Below are 14,853 nucleotides of genomic sequence, written 5' to 3' on the forward strand. Positions count from 1 at the left end.
TGAAATGATAATATTTTAACAATTAAATAACATTGGCTCATGTCGGAACAACATCTCTATCATGTTAAATTGACGTTGTGAAATGTAAATGCTAAATGGAACAAGATTGAATTAAAGGTGTAAATTGTTAAAACAACATGAAACAGTGTTGAAATGAAATGAATTCATGTTGAATTATACAAAAAGAAGTGTATTAACCAAAATTCCATTCGTATAGCATTTATTAGAGTGTAAAGGCGTATACCGCGTGGAAAAGTGATGTGATGCACATATTAAGTGAATTTAATTCTTTAATATACAATTATGTTTGAGGCCGACAATACTAATATGAATTTGGCAAATATTGTGCAAAATTTTGTTCACGGTAATATTAATTTATTGAGTGAGGAAATATTGAGACATATTTAACATATTTTTTATAATATATTAACAAACTTTCTCAATAATTACACAGAAGCCAAAATTTAATTTGAAAGCTTAATATTATTAAATGAGGAGATAAAGGAAGCTATTCCACCAATAGGCTTTCGTGCTTCTATCCGGAAAAATTGTTCTGTTGGAGAAAAATTTAAGTAAGAAAAATAATTTTAAATCATGTTTCCATTTCATTTTTTGCAAATATTTTGTTCGTATTTTCTGCAGTATGACATTGATGACGATACCTTGTCCCAACGGATTGCCAATAAAGAAGTCACTTGGTCATAAAATCAATCTAATGTTAGTACAACACCATCGCCGGCATTATCCTTATCAACATCAATTGCTAATTCGAAGCTGTATACGATAAACTTTTAATCATAGTTTTTCTTTTTGTAATATACATTCTTTTTTGGAGAGGGATTTTTTCTAACTGGGACAAAGTTAAAGACAAATGACAAAGGACATTTTCATTAAAGCAAAGTCAACTGAAGTCGTGTGGTAGCTATTACGAATTCCTTAGCGATTGGTTATTATGATCATTTTCAATCCTACGTTGTAGACATGTTAAAGAACTCCATGAATTTACAAGTCCTCCTCTACATCTATTACATATTAATGATGGTAATAAATGCTTAAATTTTACAATAAATAAATAACCAAAATACACATAACATTTCAACATGAACATTTGTTATTTCAACAGGAAATTTCAAGTGGTTTCAATGGGGGTTTCATATCATTTCAACAGGTTTCATGTCATTTTAATATGATTTCATAGTTAATTCAACATTAAATTCGTATTGATTCAACTGTTAAAAATGTCAATTTAATAAGAATTTTACATTATTTCAAAATGACAATCACATTGATTCAACTAGAACAACACAGTCAAATTAACAAGATTTCGTGTTATTTTTAAAAGAAAAAGTGTTATTTTAATTTTACTGTAAAATCATGATGAATCAACATGAAACGATAATGAAGCAAAATCGTTAGGAAAGAGTTTTGAATCAACATGATTTTAATTGATTTTACAATGATTTTTTTCTGTGTAAGAGAATATTGATCAATGAACTTTTAACGGATCCAATGGAGCAAGGTTTCTGTGTTTATTACGGAATAGTTTTCAATAAAATGTTAAACTTTTGCGGTAGTTTTGTCGTCCATATATATATATATATATAGACGTCCAAAATAGAAGGAGTTTATGTAGATAGATTAAATTTTGTACAAGAAACCTATTAACGGAAAAAAATTGTGAAACAAATTTGGATGGATCGGATTAAGATTTGGTATTCCTCCCATATAATGGCACTCTGCTGGGCTATAAAATCGTTAAAAGTCCAAAAATATACAACAAATTTCAGCCCATTTCCACTAATGTATATAAAGTGTCAAAATTCTGGATACATTGGATGTAGATTTGGTTCGTTGACATTCAGCCAATTTCGATGAAAAATTGTGCATGCCACGGTTGATCAATTTGGCACAGATTTACATATAACTCCCATGCATAATTTTGCATGGGAGTTATATATTCGATTTCATACAAATGGTACACCGCGTTTCGGGTCTGTCCCCATATAGTCGTATTCCACCACAGCAGAAAGTATGGAATTCTAAGACGATTTTGCCGATTTAGCCATCTGTTGTAATCATTCTACCTTCGGAGGATATCGAGATAAGAAACTAGAACGTCAGGTTCGACGATGAACTATATCGATTTTCGTTATTTTTAATATTTTCGGTATTAGCCATAGCATCTCATATAACGATAACTTCAAATGTTCGATTATCCCCACACGATGTAATCAATATTGGTACCGCTTTAGGTATATCCTTCGAGTACGTACGCATACAATTTTTTTTATTAAACCATCAGCTTCCACCACTGCGTTTTAAAAATCTGCATATTTAATTAGAAAACATTTTGTTTGTAGACTTAAAAATCGCTTAACGGATTTTATTGAGATTTTCGCAAAACGTCATGGCATGTCCTGGGAAAAACATAGGTTATATAAACTTCTTAAAATCCATATGGATGCGGAGTTATATCAGCATAGGGAAAATTAACTCCTCATTACATTTAAATATAAACATCAAAAATTATTTATGGACTCAAGGACCACTGAATAGAATTTACTAATATGTACACAGTACGTCACGCGATCCCTTGGACATAGGATGGAAACACGCATTTTACGATGAGGATATATTTTGGAACCTTGGGAATATATATTGTAATACATAAAATACAAACATTGTTTGTGTATTGAAACAAAAAAATTGTGTAAAATGAAAAGAAATTATCGCTATTATAATTTTTCGTTTTTTTCAGTTTGTGAAAACAAGTTTATTTTGAAAAAAATGTTATTTGGATTTAAAAAAATACATTTAGAGAATATTGCGCATTTTAATTATAAATCGTTTGCCTATGTGGAAGACACGTTAAAAATCGGATGCTGGGATAGGATAAATTCAGATACACTAATAATATTCTTTAAAATTTACCATTTTGTGGCGGAGCTTACAGATGTGGCGGAGCTTACAGTCGACGCCCGGTATAACGAACGAATTCGGGATATAACGCATGAACGAACGTTTCCAAATTTATATACTGGGTATAAAGAATGGCGAAAAAAATAATTGGCTAGCCTTATAAAAAAATATATGTAAACACCTTATTATTACTGTTATTACGTTAATTAACATATTTTTGTTAGAAATCCATTGAAAAATGGAATAACTTTTTTGTTTAAAAAAAGGTTGCACCTTAAAAAACTTCGCGATATAATGAATAGGCCTAACTATATATAAACGAAATAAAAATTGTATAAAATTTATAAAAACATCATACTTTTTTGAAAAAACTTTTTTCTTTGATCTCAAGAAAAAAAATTACACCATAACAGAAAACAGTGATAAATTCACTGTTCAGATATACAACTATCGTCAGTTACCAATTAGGAATTATACACATTTTTGACATTATACACATTTTTGTAGTATTAATTCGAGCATGTAAAAATCCAGGAATTAACAAATTTTAACATTTAAATTAGTATATATTGCAGCTGCATATACACACAGAAAAAAATCAATTAAAATCATGTTGGTTCAAAATTTTTTCCTAACGATTTTGCTTCATTATCGTTTCATGTTGATTCATCATGATTTTACAGTAAAATTAAAATACAATATTCTTCGGTTAATTGCACATCAAAATTTGAACTATTTTTTGTTCAATCAACCGAGGAACCAATTATCCGATATAAGCGGGTATCGGATAATTGTTCAATTACAAAAATCACGCATACTTGAGCAACATTAATTTCTAATGTTATTGTCAAATACAAATTAAACACGCTTTCTAATATGCCAAATATGCATGTAAAACCAGTAAGGAAAGTAATAAAGTCGGACTGGGCTGACTATATGATACCCTTCACCACTTTGGTGTATTTTTATCCTACAGACGTCGCTCTTCGAAGGAAACGATTTTCACGAAATTTAGCACACAATATCCTAGTCATAATTCAGTATGATATGCCAAAAAAATTGTACGAAAATATATGGGAGCTATATGTACATTTGAACCGATTTTTCTCAATTTCAATGGGGTTCGTCCTTGAGCTGGATTATCAATGCGACATGTACTTTGTTTACAATTTAATATCAACAGACGGACGGACATGCATAAATCGACTCAGAAATTGATTCTATGCATATTCTCAAAAAGAAACCATGAGTCTATAAAAATTTCAGATAATTTTCCAATAATAATGCAATTAACCGGTGAAATATAAAAGGAAATTTATTTGGTGAAATGAATTTTGAACCAATTAAACGGGTAAATCAATTAACAGGGATTAATTATCCGAGGAAATTTACATGTGTTTTCGTATGCAATATTTTGTTGACCCATCATGTGGTTCAATTAAGCGAGGAAACCTATTAAACGTAGGGTCAATGAACCGAAAAATACTGTAACATTTTTTCTCTTAAAAATAACACGAAATCTTGTTAATTTGAATGTGTTATTCTAGTTGAATCAATGTGATTTTTTTTCATTTTGAAATAATGTGGTAACGCGAGTTCATGTTGAATCAATACGAATTTAACACTAGAACGCCGAAGGCGGTCATTTTGACCGCTTTCCAATTTCAAGTACAAAAGCAACTGTGCATTTAATGACACCTTTTTTTAAACTTTGGTGAATTTTTTTTAATAAACCTATTTCTATGAGGTACAAAAAGTCACAAAAAAAGTGTCATTAAATGCACAGTTGCTTTTGTACTTGAAATTGGAAAGCGGTCAAAATGACCGCCTTCGGCGTTCTAGTGTTAATGTTGAATTAACTATGAAATCATATTAAAATGACATGAAACATGTTGAAATAATATGAAACCCCCATTGAAACCACTTGGAATTTCATGTTGAAATAACATTTGTTCATGTTGAAATGTTATGTGTATTTTGGTTATTTATTTATTGTAAAATTTTGTAAATTTTAAGCATTTATTACCATTATTAATATGTAATAGATGTAGAGGAGGTCTTGTAAATTCATGGAGTTCTTTAACATGTCTACAACGTAGGATTGAAAATGATCATAATGACCAATCGCTAAGGAATTCGTAACTGCTACCACACGACTTCAGTTGGCTTTGCTTTAATGAAAATGTCCTTTGTCATTTGTCTTTAACTTTGTCCCAGTTAGAAAAAATCCCTCTCCGAAAAAGAATGTATATTACAAAAAAAGAAAAACTGTGATTAAAAGTTGATCGTATACAGCTTCGAATTAGCAATTGATGTTGATAAGGATAATGCCGGCGATGGTGTTGTACTAACATTAGATTGATTTTATGACCATGTGACTTCTGTTTCATGTTGTTTTAACAATTTACAACTTTAATTCAATCTTGTTCCATTTCACAACGTCAATTTAACGTGATTGAGATGTTGTTCCAATATGAGTTAATGTTATTTAATTGTTAAAATATTATCATTTCATTTCAACATTAATTACTATTAATTTTACTATTTTCTCAATGTTAATTTCACAATGGTAAACGTTATTTTAACTAGTCACAATGTTAATTTAACATGATTGAAATGTTGTTTCAACATGAGTCAATGTTATTAAATTTTTAAAATTGAAGAATGTCAATTCAACATTAATAACTATTAATTGTACTATTGTCACAATGTTAATTGAACATGAAAATTTGTTATTTTTATTATAAAGATTCATCTATGGAAATTCAACATTGTCTACTGTATTGTAACTATGAAAAATGTTAAAATGAATATGGGCAATTTTATTTTAACGTGAAAATTTTAAAATCAGCAATGTTTAATATTAAATTAACGTGTTTTACTGTCGATTATATATGAAACAATGTTAAAATAATATTTTTCTAAAAAAAAATTACATCGATGTAAAGCAGCAGTGCCCAAAATAGGTCCCATGGGCTGTCGGTGTGTGTCAAAACTCTTAAGGGCCCCATACACTATAAATCATGCCGTCATGCCGATGAACCCCTTTTTGTATATGTGAGATTGACAAGTGTATTGCAAACTCTTCAATCACTATTCCAAAAAATCGATTTTTGTCCCAAAAATTGCATTTTGAGTCGTAAATTCAGTTGTTGTTTTATTCCGTCACAATTCTATTATTTTTGTACACAAAATTATTTACTGACAACTTTCAAAATGAATATTATTCATCAGATTGATAGGTTTTCATTTTCAAAATCAAAACTATTTTGATTTTCTTCATGCATTGTGTGTGTCACACATACATATATAAACTTTCAAAAAATAACACATACTATGATAAATGCTGTACGGCATGATGTATAGTGTATGGGGCCCTTTACACACACGATGATAAAAATAGAATCATTTGAAAATAAAAAAATATTTTCAAAATTGTCATTCATTCCTTTTTGTTTTCATACACTGAACGAAAAAATTAGGACATTTTTGGCAAAAGTTAGTTCAGAAAAAGTCGAAATATGTGACCAACACCATGGGGATTAGCGTAGCAGAAGCAAATCTATCTTTATATAGGAAAGTATATCATAAGCAAGCATATTTGCATTGAATACAACATGTTCTTCTGTCTTAAAATTTGAAATACAAGTTTTTACAATTTTTCTCACAGTTAATTAACAGAGAAACATAAATTTGAAAATTGTGTATTTGAAACTAATACAATAACAAACATTTGCATGTATTAGTGTGGACAGCCCTGATGTAAAGTCGACATTTTGGAATGTTGATTTTACATTCGTCTTTTTTCTGTGTGTAGGTTGCTTCTTATTTGATCATAACTATATGCTATTCAAATTTAACGTTAATAACTTTAGTAGGGACAGCTAAGCGCCACGGGTCCAGCTTGTTTATAAGTATCTGATTTGACTCAAACTTTGCCCAACCTAATATGTTTCACAAATCTATCGTTATACTCCTTCAAGTACCTACTCCATAAGGGGTCAACATTTGAAAATGTGTATCATATCAAGCCAATTGAAGGTCTGAATTGGCTCTGATCAATTATATTTGAACTAACCTAGGATAAGATCTAAATGTGGTAACCATTAGTTCATCAATACTGATGTACAATTTTTTTTTTTAATTTAATTTTTCAGTTATGGCTGTAGTAGTCGCCGTAAAACTACAAATATATACAATCAAAATGAATATATATCAGGGCTGTCCACACTAATACATTCAAGTTTCGGGATTGTATATGTTTCAAATACAAAATTTTCAAAAGTTCTATGTCATATACTGGGAGAAATTTTGTTATATTATTTTCAAATTTTAAGGAAGAAAAAAATTTAATATTTTATGCAAATATGGTTGTTGATGATACATTTTCCCATATAAAGATATATTTGTTTCTTTTTTGCCCTTCCGACGTAATATTGCTCACATATTTCGATCTATTCCGAACTAATGTTTGCCACAAATATCCAAATTTTTCGGTTAGTGTATAAAAACAAAAAGGAATGAATGTCAATTTTCAAAATATTTTTTATTTTCAAAATTTTCTCTTTTATAATTGTATGTGTGAGCAATTTGACGCACACCGACAGCCCATGGGACCTATTTTGGGCACAGCTGATATATATGTACATATTCGTATGAATGTTTGAAAATTTTGGTTGAAGCTTTCACAACTTAAAATTTTGACAGCAGAATATGTTCTGCAGACACTCATAGAACATGACATTTTTTGTTATACAGCAAAAGGAAATAACTGATGTTTGTTCTCATAAATGTACGTAGCAAGTGATTTTCTGCATTCCCTTACCTTTTTTTTTGGAAAGTTCCGTGTCTTTTCTCCTTACATATTATATATACATATACACGTATATACATCATCTACTTCATATTTCATTTTGAAACATCAGTGCATTTTTTTATTTATATATCTATTCTACACATACATAAATCATACGCCAATAGCACCCACATCCCAAAACACACTCAAACTAAATTATATTTATCTTTTTGCCTAGGAAAGCTCTACATAGAAGGAACACGGCAGTGACTTGAATGATGGCCGTTAGTGCAAGAATAGCGGAAAAACGTACTTTATATTGTAAGCCGTACAAAGACATCATCGCTTAGCGCCAAATCAAATGTAAACGCTACCAACGCTCAATCCGCACAACGTTTGACTCTGCACGTTTGAACAGACAGTGATGAAATGTGATTTGTGCTGCTGATAGTGCCATTCCATTCGCAAACTATTACTTAAGTACACACAGGAAGTGGGATGTCGTTCTTGCTTGTCTTCAACTGTTGAATGGTGGCTTTTCCAGTTCCTTCCGCCATGCAACAGCCACTGAATGTCTTTATTTGATTTTATTATCTCTGTAAATTGTGTTTGCTAAACGCAGTTCTAAGAAGGATTCACTAAAAGTCTTAAAGGGTCGTCGTTCATTGAGTGCATCGTTTCCGTGTGTACATTTGTTGAAAATTGTATGGTGTGTGTATGTGTGTAAGTGAGTGGCAATGCAATTGTGGTTGAAAGTTTTACTAGAAATTAACGAAAAACAATACTTTGCATGGAATTAAAATATATTTTGAAGAGTGAATTTTAAAAGCAAGTGTACCAACGAATCAATTAATAAGCATCGGGTTTTCTAAAATTTTATACTCCAAACTTATATATTTCGCATGGTAAACGTAAACATTTACATATGTATATCTACACAAATTATATTACGATTATAAACACACACATCTCATAATATTTTGACTAAAGTTGAAAAAACAAATCAACAAATAACTACAGTGATAGTTGGGGGTTTGCAAATATTGTCACAGTTTGCCTTTTTTTGTTGTTTTTCAAATGACAAATTTTCTAATTAAATTTTTCTATAATTTAATTATACGGCATTGTAGTTTCGAAACGAAGTTGCTAAAATTTTAATTCAATTAGAATTTAACCAAAACACAAAGAAAAAGAAGATTTTGGTGATTTTGAGGTTAACAAATGTGTAGGGAAAATGGAATTTAAATGAAATCTTTTATAAATCAAAGAAAATAAATAAGAAGAAGATTTTTGCGGTTTTCACGCTGTTTACACACATACAAACAAGTATACTGAACAAATAACCTATGTATGTATTTATTCGTTCTGGATATGATTTTGTAATTTAATTAAATACAAAACAAATTTAAATAAATTCGATATTGTAAATGTGTATTTGTACGTGATAGTTATGTTGTAATCATTGTAAATCTATTTAGTGTGTAATTATTTTACATTGAATTTTTATTAAATATATGTAACTAATACCGCTACCAATATAATTGTAATTCAAAACATTATAAACATACCTATGCGCATTGCAGAATATTCAATAATATTACAATTTTGTGCAAATTTTTCACGTATACTACACGAAATACGTAAATTAAATATTTATTCATATGTTCAAAATGGTCAGGTGACCTCGCCAATTAGTGTACAAAATATGTAATATAAATGCTATTTCATTATACACATATGTAAATAAAACTAGAAAGGAAAGTAGCAAAGTCGAACTGGTCCGACTATATGATACCCTTAACCGCTTTGAGTATATTCTACATATGTAGACGTCGCCTTTTCGAAGGTGCATTGGCATGAAATTGATCGAACATAAATATGTGATCTTAATCTATATGTAATCCGACTAACAACAATCCATGTAAATCGACTTAAAGCTGTTCGGTGTGCTACACTGTTTAAAACAAAGACATTTCGGACATTTCGTAATCCACGTGGCACCACAAATACTACAATGCTTACTTACTTACTTTACTCACCTGACTTCGGACAGAACGTTTGTTCCATAAACCGAGCTTAAAAAGAGATTTCCCGAATCGACGTTCTTGTGGGCAGATCTTTCAATTTGAAAAACCATACTCTGAGATGTTGTCTTCCACTTGATCTTGCATCGGATTCGTGACCTTCCCCTTCTGCGTGAACCATCAGCTGGTTCGCTTTTATACGCCTTTCGAGCTGGGGCATTCTCACAAGATTACCTAGCCATTGTAGTAGATTGATACATCTAACTGTGTCCATGTCCGAGAATAGATGATATATCTCATGGTTCATTCGACGATCATATTCAGCGTCGACGCAGATCGACTCATATATCTTCCGGGGAATTTTTTCTTTCAAACACTCCAAGATCTGTCTCATCTGCTTGCGAAAGTACCAATGCTTCAGATCCATACAACAGCACGGCCAACACTTTTCTTCTCCAGATTTCAAATCTGATTTTATTAGTTTTGTTTATGGCGGTACCGCGGTATATAAAATCGTTCACTTCCTCGAAGCTGCAGTTTACAAGATCCACAGTTGACTCGAGTCTACTGGACGTCTTGCACGTTGATACCATCTGCTTGGTGATCTCGCCATTTACTGCCAGTCCCACTTTTGCAGACTCCTTCTCAATGCAGGAATGCCAAACGTAGACGCGGCTTTAAACACCTCTAAGCGGATTGGGCTGTCGAATGCGGCTTTGTTGTCGACGAATAGATGAAATGTGTCGATCTATTTTTCGTGTTTTTCCAGGATTTGGCGTAGTGTAAAGATCTGGTCTATGGTGGATTTGACAGGTCTGAAGCCGCACTGGTATGGTCCAATAATGTCATTGACCCTAGGCTTCAGTCGTTCACACAGCACGCTGGATAGCACTTTATATGCGATGGGAAGGAGAATTATTCCTCTATAGTTGGTCTCATATCGTCTTGTCTCCTTTTTTGAGCACTTGGCACAGGATGATGAGGTTCCAATTATTAGGTATGTATTCCTCTGTTGGTGCATGCTACTGATCAGCGTCTGACCACCGGCCTTGAATAGTTCGGCTGGTAATACTGCTTCTTTTTTATTCTTCAGCCGATTAATTACTATACTGACCTCATCTTGGCTAGGTGGTATACAATATATAACGTCATGTCTAATTAGTTCTGGGGTATCTTCTTGACCCTTATTTGATACTAGAAGCTATGCAAAATGTTCCTTCCAGATCCTCAACACGATGTCTGTAACTGTCACCAGGTTTCCTTTATCATCTCTACAGGAGGATGTGTCTTCTTTTTTCTGAAAATGCATTTCTCCTCTCTCTATTTATCTCGATAATTCTTTCTTGCATAGCGTGTTGCTACTGTTTGCTTCGTTTTTCAACTAGTAGCATTACAACACGCCTGGAGATGGGCAGTGGGTAAATACCTAAAGGGTAAATACACATTTGTGGGTATTTACTATATTGAATCGATAATACAATCGATTTAAAATGGGTAGATGGGTAGTATTGTATACTGTACCGGTAAATACCATCTCTAGATACTCCTGATCGCACCACGGATTTCTTGATGGTGGTCTTTGGTACCCAAATGTTGTTTCTGCTGTAGTTTGGAAGTTCGATCGGGAGAATTCCAGGTGGCCTTGTGTATATCGAGATACTTGAATCTGGTGCTGCTAACTACCATGTTTTTTGCTGCCACGAAGTCAATCAACCTCATGCCGTTGTCTGATGTTAATTCATGGAGGCTGGCGCCAAAAATTTTTTCCCTTCTGATTTTTGCATTTAAATCTCCTAGCAGAATTTTAATGTCATGGTAACGAAAGTTTAAGAATTTACTACAAATTTACGTCTCACAATTTTTATACCCTCCACCATAGTATGGAGGGTATATTAATTTTGTCATTCCGTTTGTAACTCATCGAAATATTCATTTCCGACCCTATAAAGTATATATATATTCTTGATCAGGGTAAAATTCTAGGACGATCTAGCCATGTCCGTCTGTCCGTCCGTCTATCTGTCCGACCGTCTGTTGTAATCACGCTATCTTCTGAAGGAATTGAGACAGGGCGCTGAAATTTTGCACAGAGTCGTCTTTTGTCTGCAGGCAGGTCAAGTTCGAAGATGGGATATATCGGCCCACGTTTAGACATAGCTCCCATATAAGGGTACCCCCCAATTTTCGGTATTTTAGGGTTCTTGAGCGCGTTTTTCAGCCGAATTCGCTGAAATTCGGTACATTGGGTTCTTATTGGGTACCAAATTTCCCCACTAAAAATTATAAATATGGGTCCATATTTTCGGATACCCCCCATATAAGGGTACCTCCAATTTTGCGGTATTTTAGGGTTCTTGAGCGCGGTTTTCAACCGAATTCGCTGAAATTCGGTACTTTGAGTTCTTATTGGGTAGCAAATCTCTATACCAAAAATTATAAATATAGGTCAATTTTTTCGGGTAGCTCCCATATAAGGGTACCCCCCAATTTTCGGTATTTTGAGGTTCTTGAGCGCGGTACATTGGGTTCTTATTGGGTACCAAATTTCCCCACTAAAAATTATAAATATGGGTCCATATTTTCGGATAGCCCCCATATAAGGGTATCCCCAATTTTGCGGTATTTTAGGGTTCTTGAGCGCGGTTCTCAACCGAATTCGCTGAAATTCGGTACTTTGAGTTCTTATTGGGTAGCAAATCTCTATACTAAAAATTATAAATATAGGTCCACTTTTTCTGGTAGCCACCATATAAGGGTACCCTCCAATTTCCAGTTTTTGGGGGTTTTGACCGGATTTTTTCACCGAACTGGCTGTAATTTAGTAATTTCAGTTATTATTGGGTAGCAAATCTCTCCACAGAAAATTATAAATAGAGGTAAATTTTTTCGGGTAGTCCCATATAAGGGTACCTGCAATTTTCGATATTTTGTGGTGCTTGAGCACGTTTTTTAACCGAATTCGCTGAAATTTGGTATATTGTAGTCGTATATGGTAACAAATCTTCCCACCAAAAATTATTAATATTCACCCCTTTTTAGGGGTAGTCCTCATATAGCCCCCTTTTTATATTAAAATAGTTATATGATTTGTTCCGTGTGTTGCGGTTGGGTAGTCGTTACGGGGAATAGTCAATTTTTACCCTACAAAGATTATTTAGCCATCTGTTGCAAGCATTCCGCCTTCTAAAGGTATTGTGATAAAAGAAACCTCAAACATGACGATAATGAAATATAGCGGCAGACATTTAGGCATCTCCTCAATATAGTGATACCTCCTGAAGGAAAGAGTTGAGATAAACAATTAAAATATTGGGTTCAATATTGGCATATACCGGTCATTAATTAGGCATAGCCCTCATATAATGATATCCTCAAATATTCACCATTTTCCTACACTATGTAAACAATATAAGTCCCCCTTTAGGCATATAACTTTGTAATCTAAATTACAGTAATTTGAGGATTTTATACTCTTCCATGCGTTATCAGTATCAGTCCACTTTTTGGATCTTGCAGATTTTAGGAAAAATCCCCATTAAAAATTGCTGAAGTTTGTATTTTACATAAATCGGTTTGTAGAATTATCGTTATATACCCACTTTTTGGTATGTTCCCTATATTTTCATTGCATGTATCTGTCAGTATAACTATGGTGGAGGGTATCCAAAGTTCGGCCCGGCCGAACTTAACGCTTTTTCACTTGTTAACACTCATTCGATTTAAACCAGTAAGGAAAGTAGTAAAGTCGGACGGGGCCGACTATATGATACCCTTCACCACTTTGGGTATATTCAACAGATGAATCCTAACAGACGTCGGATTTTTGAAAGACCATTAACATGAAAATGGATCCATAAACATGCCATTCTGCAACCTACACTAAATTTTTCATTTGGTCAGATATAGGGTTGCTTCTTACAATGGGACAAAATTATATAAAGCAATGTAAAGGATATATATAAGCTATATAGAAATCTACACCGATTTCATTGAAACTTGTCACTGGTTAAGTTATATGCATTATGTACTTAAATTCGGGAGCAAATATATAAAGGAGCTCTATCCAAATCTGAACCAATTTTCACGAAACTTAACACACATAATTCTAGACCTAATTTATTACGATATACCAAATTTCGTGAAAATCGAAAGATATATAGAGTGTACAAAAGTACACCATTTACATTAAATTGGACAAAAATATATATGGGAGCTATATTTAAATCTGAACCGATTTTCACGAAACTGAACACACATCCTTCTAGACCTAATTCAGTACACTCTAGCAAATTTCGTACAAATCGAAAGATATATAGGGTATTTGGTGTACCATTTACATTAAATCGGACGAAACTATATATGGGAGCTATATCTAAAACTATACCGATTTTCTCGAAAATTGACAGACATTATTCTAGGCTCAATTCAGTACGTTATGTTAAATTTCGTGCAAATCGAAAGATATATATGGGAGCTATATCTAAATCTGGACCGATTTTCACGAAACTTGGTAGACATCACTCTATGCTCAATTCAGTACGTTGTGCCAAATTTCGTGCAAATCAAAAGATATATAGGGACTTTGGTGCACAATTTACATGAAATCGGACGAAACTATATATGGGAGCTATATCTAAATCTGGACCGATTTTCACGAAATTTGGCAGACATCACTCTAAGCCCAATTTAGTACGTTATACCAAATTTCGTGCAAATCAAAAGATATATAGGGATTTTGGTACACCGTTTACATTAAATCGGACGAAAATATATATGGGCGCTATATCTAAATCTGAACCGATTTTTCCCAATTTCAATAGGGTTCATCCTTGGGCCAAACAAATGAGCTGTGCCAAATTTCATCCAATTCGGATCATAAATGCGACCTGTACTTTGCTCACAGAAATACATGGACAGACAGACAGACGGACAGACGGACGGACGGACGGACATGCTTAAATCGACTTAAAAAGTGATTCTATGCATATTCTCAAAAGGAACCATGGGTCTATCTCGTTTCCTTTTGCCTGTTACAAACATATGCACAAAGACATAATACCCTGTACCACAGTTTGGTGAAGGGTATACAAATAACATCCACGCCGCAATTTTACT

The 14,853-nt window shown here is 32.9% G+C and overlaps 1 protein-coding gene across 5 annotated transcripts in view; it reads left to right on the forward strand.

Annotated features, from left to right (window-relative positions):
• Positions 1-1,300: 1,300 nt before the first annotated feature.
• The window catches only part of LOC133324949 (poly(rC)-binding protein 3), a 189,586-nt gene continuing 176,033 nt past the window's right edge, over positions 1,301-14,853 (forward strand). For all 5 annotated transcript variants that reach the window (XM_061533776.1, XM_061533775.1, XM_061533772.1 and 2 more), the window contains exon 1: positions 1,301-1,307. The gene's annotated coding sequence lies outside the window, so the exon portion shown is untranslated. The remainder of the gene's footprint in view (positions 1,308-14,853) is intronic.

Source organism: Musca vetustissima, unplaced genomic scaffold, assembly GCF_032173495.1.
Source record: "Musca vetustissima isolate MV318-11 ecotype Yass unplaced genomic scaffold, APGP_CSIRO_Mvet_v1 utg13192, whole genome shotgun sequence".
Taxonomy (NCBI): domain Eukaryota; kingdom Metazoa; phylum Arthropoda; class Insecta; order Diptera; family Muscidae; genus Musca; species Musca vetustissima.